Below are 10,057 nucleotides of genomic sequence, written 5' to 3' on the forward strand. Positions count from 1 at the left end.
ACTGTGCATACCTAATATTCGGTGCATGGAGGGCACGGGTAGAAATGGACTGGGAGAGCACCATCTTGTCCTTTCTGCCCCAAATGGGATGGGCTGATACTGAAACAGAAAGCATTGAATGCTGCCATGTGGGTTGAAGCATACATGGAAAAACCTCGGTCAATAGTAATTAAACATGTTCAATGGTAATTAAATACGCACTTGAAGTTGGTAGTAGTGCTGAACGTTTGATGGGGAATTAAGTATTTTGATGGTTGGAGGTTTTGCTAAACAAAAATGGTTGAGAATTGAGAGACATACTATTAATGGGACATGATTTTTCCTGCTAGCATTTCTTCTGCACACTTTGGTGTAATCTCTGACAGCCATTGCTCCTTGCTCCTTGTAAAGAGAAGGCTGTTGCTTCCATAAGAAGTCTGAAGACACTTTGTGGCATGAAAACTGAAACAAGTCTGGAAACCATTGTTACCTGAAGTTAGAGTTCTTCTTTTGCCTTGTGATCCACAGCAGGCTGTATATCTAATTCAGTTTACTTCCTTACAAGACTTCTTATTTTTCTCTTCCTTTTTAACTTTCTGTGTTTTTCTCCTTTATGTCAAATAATCATTTGTTTTTTTTCCTTCATGAAATTTTCTAACCCTCCATATCAGCTTGAAATCAGAAGAGATTCATGCTGGTTTGTTGGCAGCCACCATGTCTCAATGGGGAACATCAGAGCACACATAGTAACCAGCACTGGACTGACCAGGGGAGATTAACCCTGAGCTTTGGAGATATTTTTCTGGCCTTTTATTTTCCAGCCAAGCTGGGGAGCGTGATAACATACCTTCATGTTGCGTTTGTGTTCTCTTCTTAATTGCAGTCGTACTGTTAAATGACCTAGAAGTTGCACTTAGAAGCAGAGCGATCCGTTCCATCTGTTCGTTGTCCTTTCACAAGGATCCCTGCCTGAGATCGCGGAGCTCTGCATCAGCTTTGTCACATTAGTGAGGAGAAGCAGTCATGGATTTGAAGGAAGCTGCCTGACAGTTTACATAGCTTCTTAGGTAGGGTTCTAGAAAGCCGTACGCACTTGGTTTCTATGTCTGCTGCTAATAAAGTTTTAAGATACTTCATTTTATTCATTCGTTCGTTCATTCATCTATTTCTGTATTTAGAGTAGGTACTTCCTTTGGTGATTTAATTCTATATTTCTGAAGAGTAGATTATTTAGTTTGGTTTTTTTTTTGTTGTTGTTTTTTGTTTTTTTCTAAGATTTGCCCCCCTGTGAAAATCCTGGGATGAGCCATCCATGGCCATCAGGTTTTTGTAACACAGACCTGGTGTGGTCTGCCGCCTGTAAACGAATTGCTCAACACACCATTCATCACAGCCACGTGTTATTTGCACTGCTTCACACCTAAGCAAATTAAAGGTGGGATTCCCTTCCCAGCAAAGGCACCTAAGCATCATGCCTACGTCTGCAGTGATATTTCCCTGCAGCTCCAGTGAACGAACGGCCCCAAAATACATCCGCTGATCTTTTTCTCCATCTGAAAAGTGTTTGTAACGTAACTGACTCTTGTGTTGAGCTTTGTGCTTAATTTCCCATTGTTTGACTCTCTGCCATAAGTACGTACCTAAGTTGCTAACTGCCTTCAACCTGGCAGACTCGCTTGCATTTCCCCCACACGAATCCAGGTGCTGTTTTCATGTTGGAATTCACCTGGCCATAAGCAGAATGGGGTTTTGTGGTATTTCCTTTCTGCCTGTGTCACATCAGTGATGCTTTTGCTTTGTCCCACCGACATTTTTTCAGTGACTGCTGAGCGTTTCCCTGCAGTCTGTCATTTGGAAAGGTTCCCTGTTACCCAGAATGTGGCACTTCCCATTTGCAGGCTGCAGTCATTTGTTCTGACAAACACTTTTAACTATTAACTGTTGGAGAAATGCTCTGTTCAACCTTGGTGCATTGCTGTTGTCTGTATATACTTTTTGGGAGAGGGTCCAGAAGGGTAATTCTGTGATATTTGTATGTAAACCCAAGCGGTGCCTTTGTGGACACCTCCATATAGCAGAATAAAGCAGGATGTGAGCATTCTCTCCCTCATGTAATTACACAGCATTCCCCTTCAGGTAAAAGAGGCCCTGTGTGTTTGTTTTTACTGAAGCATCTATCAGTAATGCTGTGGTGGTGGGCATTGTGCCAGAAATGCCTGCTTTGGGAAAGCAGCACACAGGGTGCCGTTACCAAAGTAAATATTTGTTAGGAGCAAAGATTCTCCTTCCTCATCTGCACTGCTGCTGAAACGTCAGTGAAATCACACAGGTGTTGTATGTTGGCAGAAACACAGCAGTGTGCCTGGAAGGCTGATCGCAAGAAAGGGTGATTCCCATTCTAGCATGCACCGAGATCCGGAGGAGCAGAATGGAGCCTGCGATGCTTGCTGGCACGTAGCTCAGTGCTGCCACACCTGTGGATGTGCTCGCCTTTGGGAAGCGCTGTGAATACCCTGGATGTGAATCAGTTACAGATGTGGGTCTGTCTGTACGAATGGCCGTTGAGCAACCTTTTTTTTTTTTTTTTTTTCCCCTTCAGTTTCATCTCTGGTTTTGATTTCTGCATTTTATTGGGCTGTTCCATACTGAATTGAGAAGAAAAAGCTTGGTGGAATGACACAGGGCAGCAGTGACCGAGGGAAGGGTGGAAGATGTCACAGAACTCTTCATTCTTATTCAGAGCAAACTATCACTTTGCCATGTACATAGTTTACTGTAATTTATTTGCATTGTTACAACGTGTATGCAGATTCATATATATACATACAGGGAAGATAAGAAAAACCCACACTGCACTGTCCTTGTCCAAACCAATATAGCAAGTGGAGTACTCCAGCAGAAAGGAAAACTGTTACATCTCACTGGGTGTCAGATAAGGCATCTTTGATTATGAATCAAAGACTCATTTCTAAAATCCATTGTGAGGTTGATAAAATTCCTGATAAGCCTATATGGATGTTGGGTTTGTTTGTTGGTTTATTTTTCCTTTTTTTTTTTCTTTTTTTTCTTTTCTTTCTAATAGCTCTTTGTCACTGTGTTCAATGGTCCCTTGTTTCTAGAAACAATAATGGATAAGCAGAATGACTTGGCCTGCAGACTGATGGTGTCAATCTGGCAAAGGATATTCCACAGGAAGAGCCAAATGGGCAAAATGGATGGGGGAATGAAATCAACTGACTTCTCAAAGCTCAGCAGAGCCCCTGGGAAGCGGTCAGGAATTGGAAGGAGTACGACTCTTTACGTGCATCTTTATAACTGCCATCTGCTTGCTCATTTCTATTGAAGTTTTCAGTTTGCTTCCATCTACTTTTAGCCCCTTCCTGCACATCTTTTAATCTGAGCTCCCCGATCTAAGCACGGCCATTGAAATACCATGGCCTGACGTTTGGAAGCATGAAGTGAGTGCAGAGCCTTCTGTTTCTCATGGGAACTGGAAGCCATCAGTCCTCTGAAAGTCAGATCGGTCCTATTTAAAGGAAGTGTGCAGTTATGAAGCCGAGGGGGGATGTAAATAACATTGTGACCCCTGTTTTGTAAACGTTTTCTCAATCAAGATCGTGAACTAATGACAGTCATTAGAGTCTTAACCAGCAAAATGAAATGATTCATTTGGAAATTCTACTAACTTTGGACCAGCACGCTGAAGGAATGTGCTCCTGCATAGCATCCTGCGGCCCTGGGAAGTGAGCACACCTGTGCATGGGCATGTACCAGTGATAAGGGTGGGCAGCAGCTTCTTGCAAAGGCAGAAGATGGACAGTGTGCAGGAGGAGGAGATGTGTTGGGCTTACATACATGCCCTATCAGGAGTTTACAACTTGATTTAACTGAGAGAGAAAAAGCAGCAAAAGAAACGTGTGTAGTTTCGTGGTGACCTGACATCAGCTTTGTTTCTCACTCTTCTGTGATTGTTTCAGGACACAGACAAAACAGCACTTCTTAATAAAAAGTCCTACCTTTAATGAGATAAGACAGCACAGTCTTCTGTTTTTATTTCTTGTTTCCGCTTTTGAAAATGAATTTAACAGAACAGCAGCAAAGATCTCTATCAAACAGTTCTGCTGCTGCTATATTATACAGTGCAGCAGCAAAGAAGAAAGGTGATTTTCCTTTGGGGTGCTGGAGATGTGAGGGGAGGAGTACTGAGCTGTGTGGGCACCTGGCTGTGTCTCCTCAAACCAGCAGGTGAGGCTGTTTCCCATCACATCTACTTCGCAAAGCTGTACAACCCTGGGAAAGCTGCTGGACAAAATATCAGTATTAATGGAGGGGGCTGTTAAAGAAGAGCAGTTTAATATTGCTATTTTTTGTCAGTGTTGCTTTGCTTTTCATTCATCCAAGAAGTAATGTAGGTAAAGCAGATATGTGAATGGCTTTCACTTCCTTTCTGCAGAGGGAGAAAATGGAAATATAGTAAATACAGGAGCTTGCTTTGTTTCTCAGACAGCCACCCTGCAATCAGTAGCCTTGAGGTCTGTCAGTTTCTCTTACACTGATGGATTTACTTTGTAAAATGTACTCTTTTTTTCCAGATGATCATTTCTAGCTGTGGAGCAATTATTACTTGAGTTATCATTTTGGTCTCTCTACTGTTTTTTGGGTGGTTTTTTTTGTTTTGCTTTTTTTTTTTTTTTTTTTTTTTGAGGCTTTCACAATTTACTTTCCAGTAACTGTTAGTATGTCTTTATCACTGTTCCCCCCACTTTCACTGTAAGTCCATCTCCAAATACAATTTTGTAAAGGCCTTCTTTGCACTCTTAGTGGCTCATTCATAATTAAGTAGGTTCAATAACAACCAGGAATTAGGATGTCAAGATATATTTTTGGGATCTGTACATCCATTCTACATTGCTGTGTACCCCCCAGATGCCAAGCCTTGCACAAGGAGGGGCATCACTGTTCTTGGGCCTATTTCTGTTTAACAAGTGTAGGACTCGCTCAGGAATTCATGCTTGCTCTGGCATTTGAAACTTCATTCCTCAAAGATCTTCACCAGAGAGATCTGGAACATCTTTTAATATTTTGGTGTACTTGTTTTCCTGTCGCTGTTAGGAATAGTTCTTCTCTGAGCAATTTGGGTTTCTTTTTCTAGAAATGGAAAATGTGAGGTGCACACTCACTATTCACATAAATACTTTTCTTCCAAATGAAATACTTTCATTAAAAAAAAAAAAGCAGTGGATATTGCTTTACACTTTGCCTTTGCCAAGCATTCCAAAGAAGCATCTCACAATCTCTCAATAAATACCCACCTCGTTACTCTTTAAAAGAACTGTGGATTGTTACCTTTGAAATAGCTGTTTTAAATCAATAAAGCAATTGAGTAGATTGTGTTATCACTGACATTCTGATAGTGCAGATCATGAACTCAGACAGACCTGGCACTGCAGTGATGGCAGAAAGCTAATACGTTTTTTTCTTCAAGAGAAAAGAGAGCATGGTCTGTTGGCTGGAGGGTACGACTTGTTCTCCTGAGACATTTCTTTTGTTCATGTGCTCTCTGCTGATTTTCAGAGCACACCCAGAAACATCTGTTCCTTCTTTTAGCTTTTCCTTGGGAAGCCCCCCCACCTTCACCTCTCTGCTCATGCAGTGCTGCTGGAAGTTCCATTTCCCATCCAGCTCCCCCTGCTCTGCAGCTGAGCTGCAGCAAAGTGCCTGATGCTGCACTCCCTGCTGATTTTGGTGGTGCTCCCATTCCTGTACCAACAGCTGGAGGGCTTACGTGTCTCTGCAATGCCGTGCTGCTTTGCTGAGCTACTAATGAGTAATTCTTAAAAACAAAATGAAAGAAAAATCCAAGAAAACCTGACCATTAATTGGTAAGTTGCTGCAGCTTGCCATGCAGGCTAAGAGCAATGCAAAGAGGGCGGGAGCTCAGGGAGGTTTGGAAAGAAGAACCTTTTGAGATAGCATAGTGTTTATTAGCTGCTGTGTTGAAACTGCATTGTGTTTCTGTTTACATATCAGAGATAAGAGAAACTGAGGTATAAAGTGCAGAGAAAATGTCTCTTGAAATTACAGCAGGTCCAGTAACTGTGCTCTTAAAGGGAGTTGGCTTGGGAAGACTGAAAAAAAAGCACTCATCTTACATGCCACTGTTTGAATACAGCAGTTACTCCACTACAGCCAATAAAAACATGATATCTGTGAACTTGAGGCATTTTATCTGTTCAGGTACTTCACAGCTGTGTCAGGGATCACCACGTTTATCAGTAAGCATACAAATGTAACTGCTCTGCAGTCATGCTGTGCCATCTCCTGATATCGCACAGTTTGCTGTGCTAGTGTATGAGCTGAAACATGACGTGTGACAGGCTTATGTCAACTTGTCATCGATGTTCCAGAGACCTTGTGCTCAGTGAGCTCCACATCTTAACTGAGGAGGTCTCAAGGACAGCGTGGCAATTACTGAGCAATAGCAGTCTAGCTAACAACCAGGTAGATGGGGGCACTCCCTTTCCTGTTTAAAGATGGCTGTACAGAGCTCGTGCCAGAAGTTGTCCCCTCCTTTGACCATTAACAGGTCCGAGGGCTGCACACAGATGAGGCTGTGGTATGGACAACCCAAGGGCATGTGTGTTGCAAGACAGTGTTTGGTCATAGCTGACAGCCTAACAGGAACACAAAGTAGCTGCTGTGAGAAGTGCTGCTCTGTTGCAAAAGCAGCAAAACTATTACTGATGTGACTTCAGGCTGCAAACTCCGCTCGGGTGGTTGGCTTTTCCCTCTGCCTGTAAAGAGCATTTGTCCCAGCTGCTGGTGTGTCACTTAATACCAGGCAAGATTAAAAGCTCCTTATCCCTTCATCTCTCCTGCCTCGCCTGCAGGATCAAATGCTATAAGAACAGACTTTAGGGAGGTGCTTAGCTGGGATTGGTCCTGTTCCATTCCAGTTTAATACCATACCACAGGGTTTCACCTCATTGCTCTGCTTTAAGGACCTCCTGCAGTTCCTGAGTAGATCTCTTTCTCCATCCCAAGAATTCACAATGATGTGACCCCAGCTAATTTGCCCCCCCAATTGCTCAGCAAGCATTCAGGATTCCTATCCATGGAATCCACGGTGTTTAATGATCTCACTTATGTATAAAAATACACCATCTCGACAATTTATTGGTGTTTTATCTATTATACTGAGAAGTTATTTATGCTCTGAGTCTTCATTTCCTCCCTCCTCAGCCCGAGTAGCAATTAAGCCTCCTAACAGCTATAATGTCTGTTCATTTGCACCTGCTGTTCCTGATGGCTGGGTGTGATTCTGTGAGCTCTTTTGGTTAACAACAAGTATGCTGTTTTACCTTCATTCACCTTAAGCAACCTTTTTCTTTCTGCTGTCTTACTGCCATTGACTTAGCTACTAAAATATTCTATTGTGGTTTGAAGTACCACGTACAATTTCTAAACAAGCTATCAAACAATATATTACAGCCATATTGCATTGTTTTTTCAGTGCCACTGAGTTTGAGAGATGGTGAAATGATCACTGAAGCATGAGGTTCCCTGCATCTCTGCTATATGAAATTACATAGATAAACAGTGGATTTGAGGAAAAAAACCAAGGCATGGAGGTTATGCAATCCTGATAACAGAGAAATGGCAAAGCTTTAAAATCATGATGAGGTATGAGTTACATAAGTATATTCCATTTTTGACGGCTTGAGAGTAGCATAAAAATGTTGGATAATCTTAACTGAACATAATCACATCTTTTGAAAACTAAGAACAGTGTGTTAGATTTTAAAAAAGAAAGAATTACTGTTATTGTATCATGACTTCATTTTGGTGTTATCATGTGCATTCAATACTCTTGGCCTCGTTGATTGGAATTTTTGATTTTTAAATGTGATTACAGACACTCCTAGGGCCAGGAAAGGATCTTCTGTTTCTTGTTTATTCTTTTTCATAAACGAAACAGAAGCCTTTCATTTTAGTGACCTGGGAAGCTAAGATGTAATTATTACTGTACTGCCTTACAAGACAAGCTGATTTTATCCCGAGTCTCGGGTAATGCTGTTTTTAGCTCAGACCTGCACATAATGAGTTTTTCTTAGCCATCAGAATATTAACACAAAACTGTGTTCTGCCTGTTTTCTGTTCTTTTGCCTCCAAGTAAACAAGTCCTGTTTTTTCCCCTCCATTTTGTTCTCATTCTTTGGTAGATGCACAAGCTGTAAAAGAGTGCACACGTGACAGTCTGATGTTGATAGTTCTGCAGAATGCCTGAGCTGAGAGCTGCAAGGAGAGGCCTTGCTTTGGTGGCTTTTGGTCGAGAGTGCTCTGTATGCTGGGGGTGACCCAGGAGGGTATGGATGAATAAATTGAAGATGTAAACTGGTCAGTGCCACAGTTGCAAGCAAATTTAAAGAAATTAAAAAATACCATTATGGGCATGAGGAGATGGGTGATAGGCTGGGAAGAAATTTTATAATAGCTGCTGTATTGTTTGCCTTCATTTAAAAAGGAAGGAAGGATATTTTCTCCCACTTGCACATCTGTTTGACTAGCCTTTCATGGCAGTGTTCTATTAGCTTATAGGAAAGTCATATGATCTGTTTATCTTGTAGTAAGGTGCCTTTTATGAGGCACTTTATCTTGCACAGAGGCTATCAGCACACTGAAGTGCAGCGCAACACTGATTTAAAGGCTGTAGATACACGTAGTGCTGTTTGGCCACTTTTGTATTTTATCCCCAACAGTGCTGGGTCCCCCAAAACAGGATTTGTGACACAGAGTTCTACATAACCACCTGGTGCAGTTCTAGGGCCCAGACAAATGGAGATGCATCTTAAGCCTGTGCTGCTCTCCCGTGGCCTTCAGATTGCACCCAAAAGAAAATGGCGCAGGGATCAAGTGGGAGCATGGAGCTGTGATTACCTTGCGCATTCCTGAGGTGGTTCTAAAGTAGTTATTTGCATACAGGAATACCACAGAACTCCTGATTATTATCCACTGAGATCCGCAGACGAGTTTGGAAGCTGAGAGCTGTGTGCTGGCAGCCCGCAGGTATTGCATTACAGCAAACCCAGGTGTGGCTGCACACACTGCACTGATACCCCCAGACACATCCAAGCCAGACACATTCCAGTTATGCAACGCTTTCATGCCACTAACTGCACAGATGCTTCAGATATTTCGGTTTGAGCACGTCGTAGATCGTATCTAAAATAAGTAACACTTAAAAAACGATAGCGTAGAGAGAAATAATACCTTGTTGTCTCTTCTGTTTCAGAGTGCATTTTCAGAACAGCCCCGCAGTGCAGCAAGGCAGTAATTCCACACTCGGGATCAGGAGGGCCCTGATGGACACTGACTGCACCAGAGCTCGGCTGTGCTGGCTTCTCCACTGTTATCTTTTACCACTGCACGGTGTTGAGGTGCACTTTCTGGAGGCATGAAAATAGAAAAGGGATCAACTCATAATGATGGAATTTCTTTAAAATTCAGACAGAATACTTCTACGTAAGTCAACATATTGTGAATATTATAGGACGTGGGATCATGACGGTCGGCAAAGACCTCTAAGATCACCACGTCCCACCGCCCAGCCCCAAACCTGCCCTCAGTGCCCCAAACCTGCCCTCAGTGCCCCATCCCCGCGGTCCTGGAACACCTCCATGGACGCCGGCTCCCCCGGCTCCCCACAGCTGTGCCGGTGCCCGGCCGCTCTGTGGGAGAAGTTTCTCCCCGCTCCTGCTGAACAGCTCCTGCTGCACCTGTGCTCAGCTCTGCTCCCAGCGCTGCCAATGGCCCGGGCCACCTCCTGCCCGGGGTGCCTTTGTTCGGTCGCTCCTACAAGCGTTCATTCACACTGCTCGCGCGGCTTTCCTCCCGCCCGATGAATGGCAGGCGGCCGGGAGCGCCCCGCTCAAAGATGGCGGCGAGGCGGGAGCGCTGCCCGGCACAAAGATGGCGGCGAGGCGGGAGCGCTGCCCGGCACAAAGATGGCGGCTTGAGGGGGCGCTGCCCGGCTCGAAGATGGCGGCGGGCGGCGCGAGTGCGGCGGGCTCGGCCCAAG

At 43.7% G+C, this 10,057-nt stretch overlaps 1 long non-coding RNA gene across 3 annotated transcripts; it reads right to left on the minus strand.

The window, feature by feature from the left end:
• Positions 1–57: 57 nt before the first annotated feature.
• LOC116239272 (uncharacterized) lies at positions 58–9,950 on the minus strand. 3 transcript variants are annotated; one of them, XR_004169079.2, is made up of 3 exons: positions 9,756–9,950; positions 9,250–9,425; positions 58–4,278 (listed from the first exon to the last, which is right to left on the minus strand). It is a non-coding gene; the product is annotated as an uncharacterized LOC116239272 (long non-coding RNA). The 3 variants fall into 3 exon arrangements; XR_004169078.2 differs by having other exon boundaries at positions 58–4,426; XR_004169080.2 differs by having other exon boundaries at positions 58–5,127.
• Between the last annotated feature and the right edge of the window lie 107 nt (positions 9,951–10,057).

Source organism: Phasianus colchicus, chromosome 11, assembly GCF_987193195.1.
Source record: "Phasianus colchicus chromosome 11, bPhaCol1.hap1.1, whole genome shotgun sequence".
NCBI classification, from domain to species: domain Eukaryota; kingdom Metazoa; phylum Chordata; class Aves; order Galliformes; family Phasianidae; genus Phasianus; species Phasianus colchicus.